The 11,618-nt window shown below is 34.5% G+C and overlaps 1 non-coding gene across 1 annotated transcript; it reads right to left on the bottom strand.

Moving 5' to 3' along the window:
- Positions 1-9,107: 9,107 nt before the first annotated feature.
- Positions 9,108-9,179, bottom strand: TRNAA-UGC (transfer RNA alanine (anticodon UGC)). The gene has a single exon. It is a non-coding gene; the product is annotated as a tRNA-Ala (tRNA).
- Positions 9,180-11,618: the final 2,439 nt, after the last annotated feature.

An 11,618-nucleotide genomic window follows, 5' to 3' on the forward strand; every position in this document is an offset into this window, starting at 1 on the left:
ATATATATATATATATATATATATATATATATATATATATATATATATATATGTGTGTGTGTGTGTGTGTGTATGCCAGGCCACACCCGCAAACTTTCTTAATTCGTCAATCCCTCGCTTGTTTCTTTTGCAATCACTAAGGACCCATTCTGTTATTCTTGATGTCCATATATTGACTGTCATTTTCCTTATATGTCTATTTCTCTTGATTACATGATGTCAGAATATCCTCTACTTTAGTTTGCACTCGTATCCATATTTCTCTTTTTCTGTTATTCCCATCATTATTCTTTCCAGAGCTCCTTGATATATATATATATATATATATATATATATATATATATATATATATATATATATATATATACATATATATATACTATATATATACACATGTATATATATGTATATATATACACACACACACACATATATATATATATATAGAGAGAGAGAGAGAGAGAGAGAGAGAGAGAGAGAGAGAGAGAGAGAGAGAGAGAGAGAGAGAGAGAGAGAGAGAGAGAGAGAGAGTTAAAAGGATTTGGGATGTCTCAAAGACGTTCTTTAGTTCATCCGAGGATACTCCATTTGCTCTTGGGTAGAACGAATTAGTTTGAATATTTAGAGAGTTCCTTTGATCTTGTCTAACTTATTCTTGAATTCGATGACCCTGTTACTGTTCCCCACATCCGCTGAAATATGAGAGAGAGAGAGAGAGAGAGAGAGAGAGAGAGAGAGAGAGAGAGAGAGAGAGAGAGAGAGATTTTCCTTTAAATAAATTAGAAGTTAATTCTTATTAATTTTGGCTTTGCAATGCTTTATAAGCGCTTTTGTCTTTTGATTTACTCTGGCGCACACCCTCTGAAGGACACGTACCTCAAAATATACCCTTATAAATTCATGTACACTTACGCACACACACACACACACACACACACACACACATACATATATATATATATATATATATATATATATATATATATATATATATATATATATATATATATATATGTATATGTACGTATTTACATTGCATATTTTTTTTAATCTCTCTTTAAAACCTTCGCACAAGGATCTATATTTATGATAGAGCTAGAATAGGTTAGTATATATTAGATATATACTGTGTGTTTATATATATATATATATATATATATATATATATATACATACATATATATTCATACATATATATATATATATATATATATATATATATATATATATATATATATATATATACATATACATACACTGTATACATCACACCTGCATTCCTCGCCTCGTCTATTTCTACCTGAATTCAGCCATAAACCACTTTTTGGTGTGTTCCCTTACGTAGCACCTGGTCCCTCCGTACGGTCCGTCTCATATATGGCAAATATATCTACCTAATGGGTGGTAAATTCGCCTTTCTTGTCCGAGCCACATATCTCTGCTTGTAGACATCACAAAAAATGAAAAAGAAAAAGCTGGGAAATCTCTCTCTCTCTCTCTCTCTCTCTCTCTCTCTCTCTCTCTCTCTCTCTCTTGTGTTACATGACCATAACGCTCTGTTTATGGACTTTATAAAACCTCCCACATCTCTCTCTCTCTCTCTCTCTCTCTCTCTCTCTCTCTCTCTCTCTCTCTCAACTGTTGCCATACCACTTTGCATATAAACCTTTTAAAGAAGAAGACGACCGATGAATTGGTAGATCTCTCTCTCTCTCTCTCTCTCTCTCTCTCTCTCTCTCTCTCTCTCTCTCTCTCTCTCTCTCTCTCTCTCTCTCTCATAATTTATGCCAGTGATCTCGTTGTTTGATGAAAGATTTACTATTGTTCCAAGTCATTTCTTCCCGAGAAAATGTTTTGGTTATGAAAATACTTACCTTTGATAAAGTTTTCCATTACTTTTTTGGCAACGTTAGTGACAAATGGCAATAATTTTGCGCGTGATTTGTTAACCTTTCTTTTTCCTCTTCTCTAGATTGATTTTTTATAGTTATTATTCTTTATCATTTTCTTTACCTTATTTATCTATTATATTATTGCTTAGACTGTTTTGTTTATATCTGTATGCACCGAACTAAACAATAAACAAGCAAGTGATTGAAATCCATGTTTACTTCTACCTTGCATATTCCACCAATATTTGAAGTCTACCTCTTCTTCAGTTATTACATACAATACGACAATATCAATTTTCCTTACCGTGGCATGCTAAGCTTACATTACCATTGTGTTTAGTTATTGAAAAATAATATATGATATTTTGTGACAATTCATAGCTAATATAATGTTCTAATGGACTGGCTCCTGGTGAGAGAGAGAGAGAGAGAGAGAGAGAGAGAGAGAGAGAGAGAGAGAGAGAGAGAGAGAGAGAGAGAGAGAGAGAGAGAATTATTCCCAAGAATTTAACTTTCCCTCGTGTATACACTGGTAGCTAACAATTCTTGTCAAACTAAATATAGCACTCTGTAATAAACAGACACCACACACACAGAATAGTAATGATAATGGCTAAATATGAATCTTACCTCATATATACAAAAAGTTGATAAAAGCTGACATAAAAAAAAGGAGACGTCACGTCAAATCATCTTGAAATTCCTTGCTTCTGCTTGTGTTTGCGAAGTGGTTACAAACCGGGTCGTTTCTTTACAACTCTCCTGTTGTCTTGCTCCTAATTCTAAACAGGTGCGAATGTAGCGTTTTCTTTTGGTAAATGGTACGAAATATTCATTACGGCAAAAATGAGGTTGTCACTCTCAAGATAGGGCAAAGTCGTACCTTTGCGAGGTGCTAGGGAAATATGGCTTGAATTGTTGTTCTGTTTTTAATGCGGTGACTTATGTCTTTCCCTTGAAGTTTAGAATAGTGAAGAAGAATGGTCGATCAAAGAATTGTTACTTTTTTGCCGTTATTTCTTAAATAGGAAAGTACCTATGACTTCAGGAATCGTGTTACGCATTAAAGTAACTTGCGTAGCAGGTGAAGTTTAATTTTGTTGCTATTAACGATATGCGAGCTTGGAATTTGATGAATTTTGATATATATGAGTTTCTGCGAATAACCAAAGATGCGGGTATTTTAGATCCGAATAATTATTGTTTCTAAAGAGCAGCGAGACATTATGGTTTCTTAGAAAATCGTGCATTAAAATTTTGGCGAGAAACGTAAAGAAATCAATGAACTTTTGGATTAAATGTGATATGAAATAAAAACAAACCTCTGTACTAAGTGGACGTGGATATTGAGGTAATGAACAAAAGCAAGTAAAGTGTGTGACATGAAAATGAACAAAACAATATCAGATTAAATTAACACGGTTTTTTTAAGTATATTTTAAATAGAGGATTTGCAATCGATAACTAACGGTAAGACGATTTATGACTAAGTATGAATTTAGATTAACCGCTTCATAAATATTTTCATAAAAAAATCAAATTTATTTACCGTTTCCGAGATATGTCTAAAATGTAGTTTAAAATTGCCAATTATTGCCCTAAGCTATCCGTAAAGTCGAATTTTTCTTAGTCTTGCATAAGATCATCGACTGTATCGCAAATTATTTTCCCCGCCTTTTGGCGCAGTATCGTGGCACCCCCTACCTAGTTGTCTGAAATTATTATTCAGATTTGCAAGAGGGTCTGTGTAGCGCTGTAATTTAATGGATTTAGATTAGAGGTAATTGCTTTTGCTGCTCATTTAGATAGTGAAGGTTGTGAAGGAATATTTTTCTTAACGAAAATTAACGAAACTATGATTAGTTTGAGAATTTTGTAGCTGTCACATTTTATACCTGCAGAGCTTTTTTTACTTTTGTTTATTCTTGGGAATGTGGAGTCGGCGGAAGGTTGTTTATCAGTCATTCGTTACCATCTCAAAAAAATGAAATAAGGTTATCGTTTATTTATGATATATCAGTGGAAATGCCAACCTTCTAAATTTACTATAACACGCGAACAGTAATATAATCATGCTCTTGTCATATAGACAAATTTTCTTCCCCTATCATGCACGTACCTCCCTGAGAAGTAGTTTTTACTCTAAATCACATAGGACAAAAATAGCAAAACAATTATTATACATTTACACGCGGGCTAAGGAAATTTTATTCTCACCGAAAATGAACATGGAAGCGAATTTTATGCGATAACACAAACTTGGAAATGTTAGTCAAAAGAAAAATAATTCCGAAAAAGAAATTTGATATATATATATATATATATATATATATATATATATATATATATATATATAAATTCGTAGTTTGCGGTAATTTCAAGCTCTTCCCAACGGTACGCTCCTCTTTGTTTTCTGTTTTGATTTTTCAGTTTCCCTCTAAAGTAACCTGTCTTACTCAGAAAGACGACTATCTTTATGCTATCATACTCTAGCTCATGCTCTCGCCTTGGATTTTCGTTGTTCGCAAGTGTTTAGAACGACAAAAGATTTAAAGTAGTATGATCCATAATTAATGTGTGTAAAAAAAAAAAAAAAAAAAAAAAAAAAAAAAGAGTCGTAACCATTACCACCAGAAGTCTTCATTGTAATGATACGTGTCCATGGTGGTCATTAACTTATTAACGGGAGGAAGTTATATTTTCCTCTTTCAAGCTTCTGAAATCGGGTTAGATTAGTAATTAAAACAGGGGTTCCCAACTGGGGGGTGGCTGCAAGATAACCTTTACGGCGATGTAAAACCTTGAATTATGCAATTTAGAAAAAATAATAAATAAGTAGATTCAAGTGTCTAAAGGTTAAACATTTAAATATATACAGTATAGACATGAGTCGTGGTATAACAATGAAACAATATCCAACAAATTTTGTGGATTTGAGAACAAAGTCCTCAGAAGAATATTTGAAGTTAAATGGCAGAACAGGATTAAAAATTAAACTATAAGAGAAGTTATTTGAGTACTATGTGTGGATGAGATTATGGTGGAGGGTAGATGGAGATGGTTTGGGAATGCTCTTCGCACTCCTCAAGGGAGATAAGTTCACTCAACTTTCAATTGGACTCCACAAGGCACTAGAAGAGTTGGATACTCAGGCCTGCGTGACTGAGGACTATGAAATGTGATGTAGGAAATGATGAATGGAGAAGTGTGGAATTTAAAAGCTCGATAAAAACGACTGACGAAATGTAACCGAGGCCCTTTGCGTCAACAGGCTTGGGAGGAGATTATCATGATTTATTATTTCGGCTAATACCTTTAAGTTTTTAAGCACTCTAACAGCATTGGAAGAGAAAATGATTTTTGTTAGATTACCCAGTGTAACAGAAATAAGATATGGTTAGTATTCAAATTAATAACCGAAAATAAGTGACGGTGATTTCTTTATTTCTTCCTTCCCAAGTCTTCAAAAAAATGTTCTTAAATTTTACGATCAAATTTAGTATAAATTGTATTCTCCATCTTCATAGGAGATATAACTTTTGCAAGGTGTTTGAGAATATATTAAAAGTTTTCTAGCGGTGCAAGCCCTAAGAAGAGTTGGCAACCCATGTGTTAAAAGTTTGGAACTTGAAAATTCTTACATGTTAAACATGTCTAAAGCGTCTCTAATAAATCTACCATAATATACCAATTTACATGCACTACTCATCTCCCAGTTCATGATGACCTCTGATGATGAAAACTACCTCATGTTTCCTATCAATTTATTGCTGTTATTGTTATCAAAGCTGGTTGAAACGAATTTGCTTAACCGGTAAAATTTTGTAGCTTGGAGCAAAAGGACTGAAGAATAAGTAAGTTTTCTTTGTTATTTGACAATAACTACAAAAGGCCAGATATCCTCTTTTAACTTTAGTCCTTTATTCATTTTATCTAAAACAGAACCCGAGGATTTCAGTATAAGAAAGTGGCAGCGAGTTCTGTTAATTACAAGCGAGGATTCACGAGTGGTTTTCAAGTCAATGAATTAGACGCAAGAAGTGTTATGGAAAAAATGGCGATGAAAGCGTCATAAAAGAGAGTAAGCGGAATATGAGATACCGATGAATAAAGCAGAAAATTAAGAACTAAAAGCAATGGAAATATAATCTTTATGTAGGAAAGAGAGTTGCTTGATTTCGATTTAACGGAAATAGCGCCCAACAAATGTAATCATGTCTATGGGCTTTTGGAGAGTCAGACACAAAATGCACCCGTCTGTGGGTTTTTTATAAAACTGTTGTTGAAGTACACGTTTAACTGACAGAATCTCAAACAAGCAAATCCAGCGCAACAAAACAACAAAATTTCTGAAACGATACTGCCATTTTGGACGCGACAGGTGTACTAATAGATTAATCAGGATAGAAGGAACATACTGATGAGTGAATTGCTGAATGCAGCAGATGATCTTCTCTTAGACTGAGACCTAATGTTATGATTGTTGAAACAAATGGTTCAGTAAGATTCTAAATACAGGAAGACATTAGAGAATAACAAGATAGTTTTTAGAGAAAAAATTAGTCCACAGTAATGTTACTGAGGACGCATGAAGCATTTCCCCCTTTTTATAGGAAAAATTGCCGATTCTTTTTAAAATACTGGGCACTAATTCTTTACTTTTTCATATAAACTCTTATAGTAAAACAAGCCCTAATAGCCATGGAAATCTTGAATTCTTTAACTGGTTTAATGTAAACTTTGTGGCATTACGTCAAATACAGTTGATTTCATATGATTATGGCTTAGGCATTGCATCCCCCTAGAACTCCCGTCATGTTGGCGAGATCTCTAGATTTAAGGTACCATGCTAAGATAGAATATCAAACTTCTTATTGGAGGCTGTTTGTATAGGAAATGAATGCTGGCTCTCCTATAAAGGCCATATATTTCTCTCTGTGAAGAATTTGAATGTAATTTATTTATTACTTCAAATGAAGTATCAGATGAAAAACCCATATTAAAGCACTAACACTCTACTTGTGTTTCGTTTCACAAACTCGTCATTTGCCATTCAACCATTGAAAAGGTCTTCTCTTTCTTCTCCTTCATCTTCCTTCTGCCTTTCCTTTTCCTTCCTCTGATGCTTCTGGTTCTTTTGTTTCTGTTTTTGTTCGTTCTCACCAGCCTCCTCTTTCTCGTCCTTCTTTCTTCTCATCCTCATTTTTTTTCTCATATGATTATCATCTTTCTTTTCCTTTACTTCCATTTCTTCTCCCTCCTGTTACTTCCCATTTTCCGTTTCGTAATCCTACTTTTTCCCCTTTACTTCTTTCACCAATTTCTCCTCCCTCTCGTTATAGACTTACATCCATCTCCCTGGGTTCCTCTGAGATATCAACCACCCACCCCGCTCCATGTCCATAGCTTAACTCCACGACCCCGAGAATCGATTAACCGAAGGTGCATTAAGAGAGACCTTCCTAATTCCCCGTACGGCAACCATAAAATCTTCCGTTCGTCTCACTATATAAGATGTCGGTTGACCGGGATTTATCTAATATGTTTGCTGATGAGAGAAATGAATAAGATGGTGATTGGCGTGATGAGAAGTGAATTGAGAGAGAGAGAGAGAGAGAGAGAGAGAGAGAGAGAGAGAGAGAGAGAGAGAGAGAGATATTGCGTATTTCTTTATTTGGGTTTGATGCCATAATAGTTATTGGTGGGATGATAAGTTATATTTACTTATTAATGCTATGATTGTTTTTTTTTTATTCAACTATTACGGGAAATGATTTGAAAAAACGGGATCGCATCTCTCTCTCTCTCTCTCTCTCTCTCTCTCTCTCTCTCTCTCTCTCTCTCTCTCTCTCTCTCTCTCTCTGCGTGGTTTTGCTATAATGCTATTTTTTTAAACCACCGAGTTTATTACTAAAATTGAAATGTGCTCATATTTAATAGGTAAGAGGCGGATAAAATCAAATCGCTTTTGGCAGAATGAAGAAAAGGCAGGAAGAAATAAAAGCTAGTATATAATATTCCAGGAGTGACTGTTGGGGACATCAGAAGCCTAAGTTCTATTTTCTGTCTCGAATGAATTAAGATGACATTGAATTTTGATGCCTTTGTTTTCCGAAAGCAACGATTACACATTACGGCCGACGTAATTTTCTTGAAGAAAATTAGACGGAACGTAAATGTTTGCCCACCTTTTTCACGCAAAGGAGAAGCCGGAATGTAAGGTTTGAAGGGTCACCTTTTATATATATAAATATATATATATATATATATTATATATATATATATATAATATATATATATATATATATATATATATATATATATATATATATGTGGTGTGTATATATATATATATATGTGTGTGTGTGTGTATGTATATTTATTGTGTGTGTGTGTGAAAAAATCCTCTTCGTCCCTCGTGAGCTTCGTAGTCAGTCACATCACAAAAATCGTCGATGAGCATCGACGGTGCAGAAAAAAAATCTCGTTTTCTATACCACCAAGGTCCAAAAAATCCCATTTTTGTGATAGAAAATGCGACTGGCTTGCTGGCTAGTCAGGCCCCCGACGACTCTCTCACACAGAGAGCGGACAGGAAGGAGAGAGACATCGGGACGAAAACGGGCCCTGAGGAAACAGAGCATCATAAGTAGAGTTGTTTAGTTTGAAATGTGCTCCTTTAGATTTCTGTAATTTGGCGAACGATTTTACGTCTGTTTTTCTTTTTTTTCATGTCGGGCAGTGGTGTGTGTGCAAGTGTGTCAGGAATATGTGGTTTTTGTAAATTAGAATTAATTTTTTAAATAGAAATAATTATTTTCTAGACAAGCTTAGAAGAGACTCGCGCATCCCCCGGTCGGGGTTGGGAGTTGATACCTGAGGGGGAGGAGAGATGAGAATGTCGCTCTTTGGGAGATAGATAGCGAAAAAAACAAGCTTATTGTTATATCTGTTTTCACGTACTTCTCACACTGTAATGAATGCACTTATCTCGCATTTCATAATATACTGTTTGTATTTATATTGATCAACGTAATGTTATCACTCGTGAGCAACGCCTGAATAATCGATAGCCAAGGTCTTGGATGTATCGTATCGTATCAGCATCGCATTCTCGTTTATTATTTTTCCAAATCAAAACTTAAGGTTCTCAGGACACGTAAAATCACTGCTGCTCCATTTCACCACGTAAAAAGTACAGTGGAATTAATCCACTGGAGGTGCCGGGGATCGAACCCGGGGCCTCTCACATGCAAAGCGAGCGCTCTACCACTGAGCTACACCCCCATTGAATATGAGAGAATGTATGATATAATATATAGAACATTTTTCTATGGCTTTTTTTTTTTTTATGTTTTGTGTATGTTAGATGTAGTCATTGTTATAATCTCCTGGAAAGCTATGACATCGTTGATGCTTTTGTATTTACATTTATATAATGCCATAAAAGGATGTTTAAATGTTTCTTTTGTCAACTATGTATACAGGAGATTACACGTCGAGTTTACAGATTCTAGAGGATAGAGCAAAAGTAAAAAGACACGGCAAGATTAAATGTAAATGTTTTTATTTTATTTTAGAAAGCATACAATACGATTCAATTTTTAGTGACATTCTAAACGTTTAGCAAAAAAAAAAAAAGGATTGTCAAGCGTGCATATGGATTTGAGAATATGAGAAAATGAATGACCCAAAAATTATCTTGTCTAAAACGTTCGTTCTGGTGTGATCGGCAGCATATTGACGAGGCGAGAACTGGATGATCTTTTGATTAATTAATCAGATGACTATGGGGTCATAACCAGGGTTAAAATGGTATGGGGCAGGTAATCTCCTCTAAATGTTACCGCGGACCAAAAGCCTCTAAAACAGAAACTGCACCGGCGCAGCCTATGTAAAACTGACTTGGCTGACCAGAAGTAACAACAAAGTGAAAACCAAAGCAAGATTCACATCTATAGAAAAAAAATAAATACTTTACGAAATACATGAAACTGACCCAAAATTACAATGTCTGCCATCGCCATCGCTTGGATTGAAATGCTGTAATCATGGCTGCTAAAAGTAGCTATTTGTAAAGTTGATAATAAATAGACTATCTCTTTATAAATTCATTAAACTCAATGGTCCAGTCAAGTAAGTAATATTGATTAAATTCTGAGAGCATAATCTAAAACAGTAAGAATATAAAAGGCAACATTAAGCGATGGAGTGAATAAGAATGTTTTAGATTTCACAAAATGTATGGAATTGATCCTATATTTCCTTCTCGATGGCTCCCTTCGCCTTGGCTGATGTCTTCGACAAAAAACTTGAATGACCGTTTATCTTTATTTTATTGTGGTAGAATTTCCCGAATTCTCGTGCATTGTAGACTACCAGTTGCAATATTAGCGTACCAAATGGATCAATGTCAGAGTCTCTACGATGCAGCAACAATTTTCAGGTTGGAGTAACTCCTGGTTTGATTATATGCTTACTGAATATTGGCCGTGTTTGTTTACATCAGCCGATGATGCGTAGTTGATTTTGCGACATCTGCTGCGGGCAATTCAAGGTTCGTTACCTTAGAAAGCTAATCCTAACGCCACTGTCTTGAAATAAAGGGAATCATGAAAAAAAAATTGATATCCTGGTAGTTAGAGAGATATTTAGATAAATAAGAATCGAATGGAGATGGACTTGATAACCTGTTAACCTCGTACCGGTATATCTACAAGAGACAAGGATTTATAGGAAGTTGGATAATTGGGCCAGTATATTTTAGGAAACTAAAAGCGGGTTCTTGCCTCACTTCAAGCTTACCAACATAGTCTTAGTTTAGGTTGAGGAATTCTTTTGTTTTTACTATTTTTTTTCTAAGATTCTGGAGAATTTAAATCGATGATATCATATTGACGAAAGGGAACCAGTTCAGAGAAGCTGCTAGGTCAGAAGTGTTTCCTTTTAAGATATTGTTTACCAATTTTGTTTATGCTCATCGGAATCAGTGGTGTATTAACTGCTTTATTGCCGAACAAAAGACTTAGGATAACTATGTTTTGAAGCTTCTAAGTTTGAAGATGAATGGGAAGGAAGTAATGAAATCAATCCCCCGGTCAATTTATTTTTTCTTTTTTAACAAATGAGGCCTGCTTGCAACATTACGTCAAGACAAGAGTCGCTAGCTTGAATGCGAAAAGCCACATTGAGCGCTCTTTTCTGGCTGCGAAAAGTGTGTTAATTGGGACAAACATATCTTTCATCTATTACTTTGAAGAAGCAGAGGCTGCAGAATAAGTGAAGAAGAAAAATGTAAACGTCAGCTGTCACCATTGGTGTTTTCTACTGAGCACTCTTAAGCATTTTAAAATAGTAGTGATTTCGTTCGCTGGTTTATTTTAGACTTACCGAGAAATATTGGTCATGATCGTTTTCTTCTTGCAGTATGTTTTATTTTTACTTATTTCTCTCTCGTTTTATAATTATGCTCTCTTTTCCTCTACACTTCATGATTTTGCTTATGTTTCTCTTTCTTATTTGTTATTTGTAATTTTATTCTCACATTTTGCTAATTTCGTATTTTGTAACCTATCTGATTTTTCGTACATCTTGAAACCAAATATTCTGATTTTTTACATCGTCATTTTAATATTACCCTTAGTTTTATATGACATTAGACATTTTAAAACTTAGACTTTATTTACATGGATGTTTTAGGAATTATTTTCTAATTTTAAAGCGACT

Source organism: Palaemon carinicauda, chromosome 15 (assembly GCF_036898095.1).
Source record: "Palaemon carinicauda isolate YSFRI2023 chromosome 15, ASM3689809v2, whole genome shotgun sequence".
Lineage (NCBI taxonomy): Eukaryota > Metazoa > Arthropoda > Malacostraca > Decapoda > Palaemonidae > Palaemon > Palaemon carinicauda.